The sequence below is a fragment of the Oryctolagus cuniculus genome, chromosome 6 (genome assembly GCF_964237555.1).
Source record: "Oryctolagus cuniculus chromosome 6, mOryCun1.1, whole genome shotgun sequence".
Lineage (NCBI taxonomy): Eukaryota > Metazoa > Chordata > Mammalia > Lagomorpha > Leporidae > Oryctolagus > Oryctolagus cuniculus.
The window spans coordinates 68,939,002-68,952,462 of NC_091437.1; positions in this window are offsets into that span (position 1 = coordinate 68,939,002).

Sequence of the window (13,461 nt, forward strand, 5' to 3'; positions counted from 1 at the left end):
ATAGGGAAGAGATGTGCTGCTTTTGATCAGGAGTCTCAGCACACAGAGTGCTGCAATCTCAGGATGCAGAGGATCCACCAGCCTCACTAGCCTGTCTGTGCACAGAGACAGTAGAGATGTCCCAGAGCAAGCTACCCAAGGTGCTTTGCCTTGGTGAATTGAGCCTCAGAGCCAGTGATATGTTGAGAGACTGGGGACGCCTCACAGTCCTACTTGGGTGCCCAGCCCCCTGTCAACTCTCCCAGCCAGACTCAAAATGAGGAATGCAGATTTTTTCCCTCAGGTAATATCCCCAGGTCACACACTCAAACAAAAACCATCACATTCACTACTGTTGTCAAAAAAGCCCGTTCTCCCTGCTGATTGCCAGGTTCTGTTGTGGAGGGGTAGGGAAAATGACAAGTGCTTGTTGTTCCCTGAGTTATGTAGATACCTTATCCTCCATTATGGAAATATTATGTCTCTAAACTTACAAAATAATGAGCGAGTGGCTGATCCAAGAGACAGATATAGTTGAATGCTCTGACAAGGATTCAAACTAGCTATTTAAATAACACAGACTAAAAGATGGATTTAACAGAGGTTGACATAAAAAATATCCAACAGGAATATCAACCTGATGAATACAATAAATGAAATAAAAATTGCAATGGAGAGAATCAACAGCAGAGAAGAAATTTGTAGATATCTTTGGGATTTTTCTAATCCACAATCATGAGATATCTTCCTAATTATTTGTATTCTCTTCAATTTCATTCATCAACATTTTATAATTTTAACCGTAGAGTTTTTTTAATCTATTTGCTTGAATTTGCCCGAGATATTTTATTTTACATTTCTGTAGCCATTTGTAAATGGTATAGTTTTTAACTCAAAAATTTTGTCACTGACATATAGAAATGTTACTGCTTTTTGCTTGCTGAGTTAGAATTCCATTGCAATTACTACTTCCTTAAATATTTGGTAGAGTCCTGAGGTGAAATCAGCTATTCATGGGTTTTTCTCTGTTTGGGAGTTTTTGATTAGTGAATCAATGTTCTTACTGTTATGTCTGTTCAGATTTGTTTTTCTTCTGACTCAGCCTTAGTGGAATCTTTTTTCTCTAGGTTATTGAACTTGTTGGTATTAAATTGTCTATTGGAACCTCTTACAATCCTTTTTAAAAGATTTCTGTACCATCAGCTCTAATGTTTCTAATTTTGTTAAGTATTCTTTTTTGTTTAATCTAAATAAAAGTCTGTACATTGTGTTAACTTAAACATTTTCTTTGAGAAGCAGTAGAAAGAGATAACAAGAAACAGAGTTCTCATCCACTGGTTCATTCCTGAAATGCCAGGGCTGGAGCCAGAGGCTGGGGCTGCTATACAGATTTCCCACGAGGGTGGCAGAAACCCAATTAGTGGAGCCATCACCGTGTGTCCCAGAGTCAGGACTGATAGCTGGGAATTAAACTCAGACACTTCACTAGGAGATGTGGGTATCTAAATCCCTTAGTCTAAGTGCCTACTCTATTTCAATCCTTTTACAAAGCCAATTTTTTTCAGATCTATGTGTATTTTTTACTGTTTCATTTCTTTCTGTTCTATTCTATATTCTTTTATTGATTTCATTTGTTTTTAGTTCTTTCTTTACTATTGCCTTGAGATGTAAAATTATCTTATTATTTTAAGATCTTTCTTGTTTTTAATGTAGGCATTTATCATTATAAACATCTCTCTTAGTTTTCTGATTTTGCTGCATTCCAAAAGTTTTGGTGTGCTGTGATTTCATTTGTGTCAACTTATTTTCTGGCTTTACCTTATGAATTACCCCTTGGTAAAGTGTTTTTGCAAGAGTGTGATGTTTAATTTCCACATTTTCCTGAAATTTCTAGTTCTACTGTTGGTTCTGATTTTCGGGGCCATTCAAATGCACTGAGAAGACATTCTTGGTATGATTTCAATCTTGTCAGCCTTGTTCAATCTTGTTTTGTGGACTCATATTCACCTGTTCTGGAGAATGTTTAAGATAATATCTGTTCTCTTTTTGGGTGGAGTGTTGTGTCATACATCTTTTAGGTTTACCCTATAGGATTGTATAAATACTCTGTTAACTTATTGACCTGTTTGTTCTATTCATCATTGAATGTAAGATACTGAAATCTTCTATTATTATATTCTATTGTCTATTTTTGTCTAAAATTGTGCCAGTGTTTGCTTCCTGTCTTGGGTTCTCTGGTGAGATGTATATATAAATGTCATATCTTCCTAATGGGATGATCCCTACTTGTTATTAATGTTCTTCTTTTCTCATATAATAATCATTGACATAAATTCATTTTTATATCATAGAATTATGATTGCCTATGATCTATTGTGGTTACTATTTGCATTGGGCATATTTTTATATCCTTCATTTTCAGCTTATATGTGCTCATAAGAATAAAGTGAAACTCATATATAGTGTGTAGTTGATTCTTGCTTTTTAAAAATTCATTTAGTCATCCTATGCTTTTTCATTGGTGAGTTTAATCCATTTGTTTTTAAATAATTGTTAAAAGGCAGTACTGTATACTATCATTTTATTAATTAATTCTTTTTAAGACTTATTTATTGGTCCAGCGCAGTGGCATAGTGGGATAAAGCCTCTCCCTACAGTGCCGCCAAACCATAGGGGTGCTGGTTTGAGTCCTGGCTGCTCCTCTGCTGATCCAGCTCTCTGCTATGGCCTGGGAAAGCAGTAGAAGATGGCCCAAGTATTTGGGCTCCTGCACCCATGTGGGAGATCTGGAAGAAGCTCCTGGTTCCTGGCTTCAGATCAGCTCAGCTCCGGCCGTTATAGCCATTTGGGGAGTGAACCAGAGGATGGAAGACCTTTCTCTCTGTCTCTCTCTCTCTCTCTCACTGTCTGTAACTCTACCTCTGAAATAAATAAATAAGAAGACATTTATTTATTTTGAGAGGCAGAGTTATAGATAGAGAGAGGGAGAGACAGGCACTTATTCGAGATGCCGGCACCACAGGTGGATGCTTAACCTACTATACCACAGTGCCAACTCCTATTAACTACTTCTTATCTGTCTTGTGGTTTTTTGTCTTCTTCACTATTTTATTGTTGTCCATTGTGTTTGGCTGATATTTCTGTACTAACATACTTTGGTTCCTTATAATTTTCTTTTGTGTATCATCTATAAGTATCTTCTGTCTCATTACAATGGGGAATACAGAAAATTTTCCCACATATAAAGGTCTATTTTAGACATTAATATTAATTTCAACCACATACAAGTTACATTCACAAATTACATTTTATAATACACATGAATATACTTGTAAGTTCTGTGATTTTATCTTAAAATTCTATGCAAGTTTTAAAGGTGATTTATGTACCATTGCAGTAGTGAAGAGCTTGTATTTGTCTATACATTTTATCTTACACTAGAAGCTTTGCATTTTTTGTGTTGCTATGTAGTATCCTTTTGCTTCCACTAGAGGGTAATGTAGCATTCTTGACAGGGAGATCTAATGTTGATGAACTCCCTTAACACATACGTGTTGAAGAAAGTAGTCATCTCCCCTTCATTGTTCAAGGACAGTTTAGCCAGATATTTCCTTCAGTTCTGCAAATATATTCTTGCACAAGCTTCAGACCTGTAAAGTTTCTGGTGAAAAACCTGATAATCTTATAGAAATTCATTTGGTTATGACAATTTTCTCTGCTTTTGAGTGTCTCCCTTTGTCCAGCAAAACACAGAAAGAATCTGATTATTTTCATAACAAAATACTCAACAAGTATATACTTACATATAAACACACACAAGTGTGTGTATATATATATACATATATATGCACATAGATGTATATATATTTTTACATAAAATACTTGGTCACTGTTTGTTTCACAAAATTTTTCACATCTGTTATATGCATTACCACTGAATGTCAGTGAGTAATCTCTGGTAACTAAAGCTGGGCTGTATTCTTGGGACATTAACTTGATAACTGGTGACAAACATCACATGGAAAGCAGAATAAAGAGAGGTCCACATTCGAGTCACAGAGGCCTTGACAAGCAAAGTCCAAAATCCCATGGGAGAAAGTAGGAGGAGTGAAACAGTGTTCTCACCAGACACCAAATTATCTATGATATTCCCTTACGAAAAGATCCTCAAAGAATCTTTCAATCAGCGCATAGAGCTCCATGTAGGAGCCTCAAAACTGAAAGACCACTCATGGGTATGGCATACTTGCATGGGTAGACACCACCCACAAATCTGCATGAATTGCCTGGGTCTGTGGGTTACAGAGAACGGTTTCCAAATAGGACAGAGAAGACTTGAAGAGGAAGAATGACAGACACAATATAACATTTATATGTCCTTTAGTAAAAAGTCCTAACAAACTGATACTAATCATGGTTATCTGTAAATATAGGGAAACAAGGAAAATATATTGTAGGAGTAGATTAAATTTGTGATGATGAGGCCTCACATTTCAGAGAGGGAGGACATTCTCCCAGTCATTGGATTGGTTCTTGGTCGGCTGGGAACTGAGTGCCATGGTCCAGTCACAGAGCCCACAGATCAACTCTGCAGCCACTTGCCCCTGCCTGCATGGGGAAATAAGTCAGGATAACATTCTCAACGGCCCTATCAAGGCTTTGAGGCTGTTGCTGGCATTTTAGAACAGAGGCTCCAATAGGCAGGACAGATTGTAGCTACAGGACACAGAACCAGCCATGAGTCTCAAAGGATTCAAAACAATTGAAAGAGAGGGAATCCTCCAAAATTCTTTCTACAAAGCCAGCATCACCTTAATTCCTAAACAGCTCAATTCATAGTAGCTAAGACATGGAATCAACATAAATGCCACCAACAGAAGATTGGATAAAGAAGTTATGCAGTATGTACTCTATAGAATACCACACAGCGGTTAAAAAAATGAAATCCAGTCATTTGCAAAAATATGGAGGAATCTGGAAAACATCATGCTGAGTGAAATAAGCCAATCCCAAAGGGGCAAATATCATATGCTCTCCCTGATCTGTGACAACTAACTGAGCACCTAAAAGGAAACCTATAGAAGTGGAACTGACACCATGACAAGCAATGGCTTGATCAGCCCTTGTCCTGACTGTTGGGAACAGCTTACTATTTTATTCTATTTAGTATTTTCTTGTTCTACTTAATATCATTGGTTGAACTCTTTAATTAATACACAATTATTCTTAGGAGTTTAAATCCAACTGAAAATTGATCCCTGTTAAAAATAAGAGTGGGAATAAGAGAGGAAGGAGATGTACAGTTCAGCACATGCTCACTCGGACTTACCCCTAATGGTAGAGTTAGAAACGTGCCAGGGGACCCCAAATCCCATTCAGTTGGCATGTACCAATGCCATCTTACTAGTTAAAGTGATCGGTTTAAGTTCATAATTGATCATAAAGATAGGATTAAGTGTTAAAGGGATCACATAAACAAGACCAGTGTCTGCTAATAATAACTGATAGAATTAAAAAGGAGAGAATGATCCAGCATAGGAAGTGGGATACACAGTAGACTCAGTAAATGGAAAATGCCCTAAACAGCACTCTGGCCTCAGAATCAACCCTGAAGGCATTCAGATCTGGTTAAAAAGACCTTGAGGGCCAGCGCTGTGGCTCACTAGGCTAATCCTCCACCTGTGGTGCCGGCACACCAGGTTCTAGTCCCGGTCGGGGCACCGGATTCTGTCCTGGTTGCCCCTCTTCCAGGCCAGCTCTCTGCTGTGGCCAGGGAGTGCAGTGGAGGATGGCCCAAGTGCTTGGGCCCTGCATCCCATGGGAGACCAGGATAAACACCTGGCTCCTGCCATCGGATCAGCGCGGAGCGCTGGCCACAGCGTGCCGGCAGTGGCCATTGGAGGGTGAACCAACGGCAAAAGGAAGCCCTTTCTCTCTGTCTCTCTCTCTCTCACTGTCCACTCTGCCTGTCAAAAAAAAAAAAAAAAAAGCCCATGAGAGTTTCTCAGGCCAAGACACTGTGGCAAAAATGACCTAAATGATAGATCTCTGTGAGTGAGATCACAGCGGAAAGAATGGGCCATCAAAGAAGGAGGTCCTTTCTCTGAAGGGGAGGAGAGAACTTCCACTTTGATTATGGCCTTTTCTTTTCTTTTTTTAATTTTTTTTTTTTGACAGTCAGAGTGGACAGTGAGAGAGAAAGACAGAGAGAAAGGTCTTCCTTTTGCCGTTGGTTCACCCTCCGATTATGGCCTTTTCTAAATAAGGTCAGAGTTTGTGAACTCAAGAGGCTTCCATAGCCTTAGCAGCTGATGACAAGAACCTTGGGTGATTACTGACATCATAAATAAGAATGCCAATTCTTAAACCAATAATGTGATGCACTGTGCACTTATTTCCCATATAGGATCTTGGTCCTTAATGTGTTGTACTATGAGAATTAATGGTAAAACTAGTATTCAAACATACTTTAACTTTGTGTGTCTGTGTGGGTGCAATCTGTTGAAATCTTTACTCAGTATATACTAAGTTGAACAGTATATAAAGACAATTGAAAATGGACCTTCATGAAGAGTGGGATGTGAGAGAGGGTAGGAAATGGGATGGCTTGCGGGTGGAGGGTGGTTATGGGGTGAAGAAGCGCTATAATCCAAAAGTTGTACTTTCTAAATTTACATTTATTAAATAAAAGTTTTAAAAAAGAGAAAGTTATCTGGCGTTTCTCTCTTACATATTTTAGAATCTTTTCTTTATGTTTCACTGTGGTGAGTTTGATTACAATGTGTCGTGGTGAGGATCTTTTCTGGTCACGTCTATTGGGAGTTCTCTGTGCTTCCTGTACTTGTATGTCCCTTTCTTTGTCCAAACCTGGGAAGTTTTCTGTTATTATTTCACTAAAAAGGCCTTTCTTTCCATGCATTCAGGAACTCCTAGAACTTGTATATTCATTTTTTAATTCCCAACAATGTTTTTCAGTTTTTCTAATTTCAGCCTCTTATCTTTGGTTTCACTGTATACCTTCCTGGGCTTTATCGTCTAAGTCCAATATTCTCTTTTCTGCTTCACTGATTCTGTTTTTAAGGCTCTCCACTGCAGTTTTTATTTGTTCTACTGAGTTCTTTTTTTCATTTTGATTTCTGTTTAAGATCTCAGTTTCATGTTCTATTGAATTCTTTATTTGATTTTGATTTTTGTTTAAGATCTCAATTTCATGGGACAGATTTTCTTTCATGTTCTGCACAGATTTCAGTAGTCTGTGCATTTGCTTTTGATTACTTCCATGTAATTTTATCATCAATTTTTTGAATTCCATTTTTTTTTAACTTTTATTTAATGAATATACGTTTCCAAAGTACGAATAATGGATTACTATGGCTTCCCCCCATACCGTCCCTCCCACCCACAACCCTCCCCTTTCCCACTCCCTCTCCCCTTCCATTCACATCAAGATTCATTTTCGATTATCTTAATATACAGAAGATCAGCTTAGTATACATTAAGTAAGGATTTCAACAGTTTGCTCCCACACAGAAACATAAAGTGAAAAATAATAGATGATTTTTTTTAATGATGATGAAATCAGATCAGACCTATTGTCATGTTTAATCCCAGTGAGAGTCAAGTTGGGAGTTGATAGTTTCTTTTCTTTTCTTTTTTTTTTTTTTTACAGAGGATCAGTTTAGTATGCATTAAGTAAAGATTTCAACAGTTTGCACCCCCATAGAAACACAAAATGAAATATATTGTTTGAGTACTCGTTATAGCATTAAATCTCAATGCACAGCACATTAAGGACAGAGATCCTACATGAGGAGTAAGTGCACAGTGACTCCTGTTGTTGACTTTACCAATTGACACTCCTGTCTATGGCATCAGTAATCACCCTATGTTCCAGTCATGAGTTTCCAAGGCTATGGAAGCCCTCTGAATTCTCTGATTCTTATCTTGTTTAGACAAGGTCATAGTCAAAGTGGAGGTTCTCTCCTCCCTTCAGAGAAAGGTACCTCCTTCTTTGAAGACCTGTTCTTTCCACTGAGATCTCACTCACAGAGATCTTTTGCCAGAGTGTCTTGGCTTTCCATGCCTGAAATACTCTCATGGGCTTTTCAGCCAGATCCGAATGCCTTTAGGGCTGATTCTGAGGCCAGAGTGCTATTTAGGACATCTGCCATTCTATGAGTCTGCTGAGTATCTCACTTCCCATGTTGGATCACTCTCCCCTTTATTTATTCTATCAGTTAGTGTTAGCAGGTACTAGACTTGCTTATGTGCTCCCTTTGACTCTTAGTCCTTTCATTATGATCAATTGTGAACTGAAATTGATCACTTGGACTGGTGAGATGGCATTGGTACATGCCACCTTGATGGGATTAAATTGGAGTCCCCTGGTATGTTTCTAGCTCTACCATTTGGGGCAAGTCAGCTTGAGCATGTCCCAAATTATATATCTCTTCCCTCTCTTATTGAATTCCATTTTTTTTTCATTTCTCTTATCTCCTCATCTTCACAATTTAGTATTGAAGTGTCATTTTTTTTGCGGGCATCAGGTTATCTTTCTTATTCTTGTTTCTTAGATTGGTGCATTTGTTTGTTCACCATTTGTGGAGATAACCCTTGGTTGTTTCTTCCTCCTCCTCCTCCTCTCTTCTTCTTGCTGTAGCAGCTTTTATCATTTTATGGCTCTGTAGATAAGTGGAATGTCTGCTTTCAGTGAATCTCTAGAGGCTTATAGTGGGTGTGGCCAGAGACCTCTGTTCAGTTCTCCAGGGTTAAGAGCATGCCTATGGTGAAACACTCAGGTTTCACATGGTAAATCTCTCTCTCTCTCTCTCTCTCTCTCAATCAGAAGAGAGGTACATTCTGTTCAACTGAGCTCTCCTCAGTGGAGGCCAGAGCCTGAGCACTTGCCACAGTGGGTAGAATATTCATCTGATCAGTCCCAAGGACCAAAGGATTTGTGCAGTCCTCAGTGTAAGTTCATATTTCACAGCAATGGCTCTCACCAGGTAACCAGGAACCCCTGAGCTTGTGGAGTCTACCACTGAGATTGCTCAAAGTTCCAACCACACCATGAGTCCTCCCACACACCCTCAGTTTTTTTCACAGTCCTAGTTCTGAAGCTTTACACAGTCACAAGCTCCTAGTACCCTGTTATTTCTCCCCACCGGAGTCAGGAGTCTCTGCTCAGCTGATTACTGGGTACAGACATGAGCTGATACAGCTGATAATATGTCCAAAATGGTGTCCACTCTATCTGCTTGTTACAGTATGCCTTTGTAAAGTGATCAGAGAGAGAGAAACATGTCTGCACCATCCTTTTTTTTTCTCTCCTCTAGTTTGACTGGTACACTTTCCCCCATGGGACTCCATGCCTGGTTCCCTCTAGGCTCTTCCTGCTGTTTTCTCACCAGTGGCTTGTGCTACTGCAGTCTAGTCTCACCTCACTTTCCAGTGCTGGTGCATTGGCTCTCCACTGTTGGAGTCTGGAGCTGTGGGCGCCCACACCCTCCACATAGGGCTACCATGTCCCTCTAATTTCAATAGAGTTTCCTTGGCTATTTTTTTCCCCAACTCTTCCCTGAGACTATACTATCTGCACTTTTTTAAAAACTATCTGCTCCTTCCTACTCTGCCATCTTAGTACTCCCCCTATGATCTCTCTTTTTTTCAAAAAAGATTTATTTATTATTTGAAAGTCACAGTTACACAGAGAGACCCCTATGATTTCTTATGACACTTTTACAATTGGCTTCTGTCTACATCCAATGTACTAAACTTTATGAAATTGAATTAATTAAATACAAATAACAAAAAACAAAATTAAAGCAAAAAGCTAAATAACACAATCTTGAAACATTTTCTCAATCTAAGATTTTCTGCAATCTAAGATTTTCTTGTTTCCATGCGGACAGTGAAGCAGAAATCTCTTTAACTGCCATCCAGGTCCATTCCATCTCTTCTGATATCTCCCCAGATGTACATCACAACTGATAAAAGTATCGTTCCAATTCCTTTTCTGTTTTAATTGTATTTATCCATAATCTGTATGTAGGACTAGTCTTGTTAGCAGTTTTATTGAAATGAAACTAGGTGTGTGCACCCTTCTCTGCCTTGATGACTTTTCACTACATTAGATATTTGGAGGTTATTCCCTTATAAGAACACATGCATTTAGTCTGCTACAGCAACACTGAGGGAGTGCTCTATCATCACAATTTATTCTTTGCCATCTCATACACATCAATGCTGTCTCTTCTATTTTCAAGTGATTCACTGTATTTCTGCAGTGCAGCAACATTTATACTTGAATACAGTTTCTCTGAGGATGTTCTGTTAGAGATGATGCTGATGATGCCAGTCCTTGGTCAAACTTTTTTATTACTGTTTTCTTGAGATATAATTCAAGTACCCAAAGGTCATCCTTTAAAGTATACCAATAAGTGGGTTTTATCATATTTATAAAATTGTTCAACAATCAGAGTCTGCATTAAGCCACTGCTTGTTATATTAGCATTCCATATTGGAGTGCTGTTTGTAGTCCTGGCTGCTCTGTTTCCAATTCAGCTTCCTGGTAATGCTCCCTGGGAAGGCAGCAGAAGTTGGCCCAAGTGCTTGAGTACTCCCACCCCACCTCATATGGAGGACCTGATGGGGTTCCTGGCTTTTGGCTTCAGTTTGGCCCAGCCCTGCTTTTGAGGCCATTTGGGAAGTTAACCAGTGAATGGAAAAATCTGTCTCTGTCTCTCTCTCTCTTTATCTCTATCCCTCTGCCTTTGAAACACATAAATAAATATTTCCTAAAGAAGAATTGTACAGAAATCATTATTCTAGAGGGCACTTTTTTTCTTAATTTTTAATCTGTTCTTTAAAATAAGTATAGAGATGGTTCAAAAATTAAGGGATATATAAAGATAGATATGGTGAAATCTTATTACTCTCATTCAAACCACTATTTCCTCCCTTCTGCTAGGTAACCACTTTTATACATATTTATTTTTGTATGTACCATGCATTTTTTCATGAAAATACAAACAACATATTTGTAAACAATATATATCCTTTCCTTCTTTTCTTACACTGGAAAGGCAAAAACACTGACTCCTATTTTGCCAAATGTTTCTTTTCATTGAGTTCAACCTAGATATTGTTATCTAGGCAGTCTACTGACTATTTATCAGTCCCCTTTTGTAAATTGGTTGCTTTAGTCACCTACTATCACAAATGATGCTACAATAAGTATTCTTGTACACACATTAGGTCATCTTTGCTATGGTATGAATGGGTCCTCTCCAAAATTCAGGTGTTGCCAAAAAGTTAGAATTAAGATATGTAGCCTTTAAGAGGTAATTAGGCTATGAGAACTCCTTCCTCATTAATAGGATTAAGGCCCTTGTAAAAGAGATTTCGTGCAGTGTTCAGCTAGCTTATTCTCTTGCCATTCTGTCTCCTGCCAAGGGAGGATGGAATAGGAATGCCCTCACCAGACAATGAATACTGATGCCCTGAATTTGAACTCCCCATCCTCTAAAACTGTGAGAAAGTAAAATAATTTCTGATGGTAATTATCAGTCTCAGGTATTCTGCTGGAATAACATAAACAGACTAAGACAACATGTGTGCAGCTATGTCTGTGAGGTTAATTCCAAGAAGTGACACTGCTAGCTAACATGGCAAACACACATGATTTTGAATAATATTGCCAAATTTCACTTGCTAGATTTGAATGATTCTATATACCCCAATAGAAATATATGACAGTGTTGTACTTCAATATGTGCTGTTAATTACTTGAAGTTTAAGTAATTTCTCTTATCATAAGTAGGGAGGCACCTTTTCCATATGAATAAAAGCCATTTGTGTTCCTTATTCTTTAACTGTCCTTGTCCTTTGTCCATTTTCCATTGGGCTTTAGGTCATTTCCCCCTAGTTTCCAAGACCAATCTGTATGTTAGGGATAGATTGTTTTGATATGCTATGAATTCCAGGTATACTTCCTGGTATATTGTGCTATTTGTCTTTGCTTGTGCTTTATCTGGATTTATCATGCACGAATTAGAGTGTTTATATGGTTGCATAAATCAAGCTTTTATTTTATGACTGATGAATTGTGAGTCACAGTGGGGAAGACTTTCTGCACTTCCTACACTTAGATAGTAAATGAACTGCTCATGATTTCTTTTCTTCTGTGATAGAGAGACAGAGAGGAAGAGATAAAGATGAAAGCTTCTATCTGTTGGTGCCCTTCCCACATGCCTAAAATAGCCTGGGCTGGGCCCAAATTGAAGCCAGGAACTCCACCCAGGTCTCCATGTAGGTAGCAAGGAACTAATAATTTGAGTCATCACAACAATTTTTTGGGTCTGCATTATCAAGAAGCTAATATAAGGAGCTAGAGCCAGGTATTGAATGCAGGTACTCTGGTGTGGGCATCCTAACTTGGTATCTTAGCACATTAGCCATCGGGCTAAATGCATTCTCAGTCCATGTTTAATTATAATATTGTACCTTGGCAGTTCTTCCCAAACCTCCAACACACACATTTAAATCTTTGTAGCTCAGAGCACTGTTTACTACTAGACTAGAAAGGAATATAGACTAGTAGATGTCAAGAGTTTCTTTCCACATGAGACCTTTCTTTAAACACAGTCTGACCCTCTGATGGAAGGAGAGTTGTCCTGGGGATGCAGCAGAGTGCTCTCAAGGTTTGTCCTCCCTTGCTGTGGGGTCCCAACAATCATCATAAGCAGAGTGAAGCCACAGACAACTGCAGAAAAAAAAGTGAGTCAAAAAGGTTGATGAGGAAGAAGTTAAAATAAGTCTGTTCTTGCTTATTTTGGTATATGTAATTGTTTGTTGAGGAGGTAATGAAGCTGGAGAGGATGCAAGAATGCATTCTTGTACAGACTCATCTTCCTAAGAGACAGTTCCTTTTTTGGCTGAGTATGGTTATTAATAAATAATTCCTTGTCACTTTAGTAGTGATGGCATAGTATAGAAAGCATGGTCTTTCAGATGCGGGTTCTAATCCTGAACACATAGTAGCTATGCAACCTTGGCCAGCTATTTCTTTTTCATAATGATTATTTATATATATATAAATCATTTGAAGACTTCATATGTGGATGACCCTGTGATAAGTGCAAGGAATGTAAAAGTGAAGATGCTAGATGTGGCACCACCTTACAGCACAGAGGTGGAACCAATGGTAAACAGATAATTACACAAATTATTGTATTTAGTTTAGAGTTATAATACCATCATCAAAGGATCAGAAGTTCCCATGAAAGTCAAGAGCAGGAAGTTTCAGATTTGAAAGTTGAAAGAAACTAACGTTACTGGGTTCAGACTTGATAGGTGCACAGGAATTGGCATGGTAATGGGAGGCTAGGGCCTTTAAGGCAAATAGAAGTACAAATGCTTAGACCCTGAGGCTCCATGGGAAGACAATGAGAAGGAAGGGCAGTACAGAGAGCATCATCACCA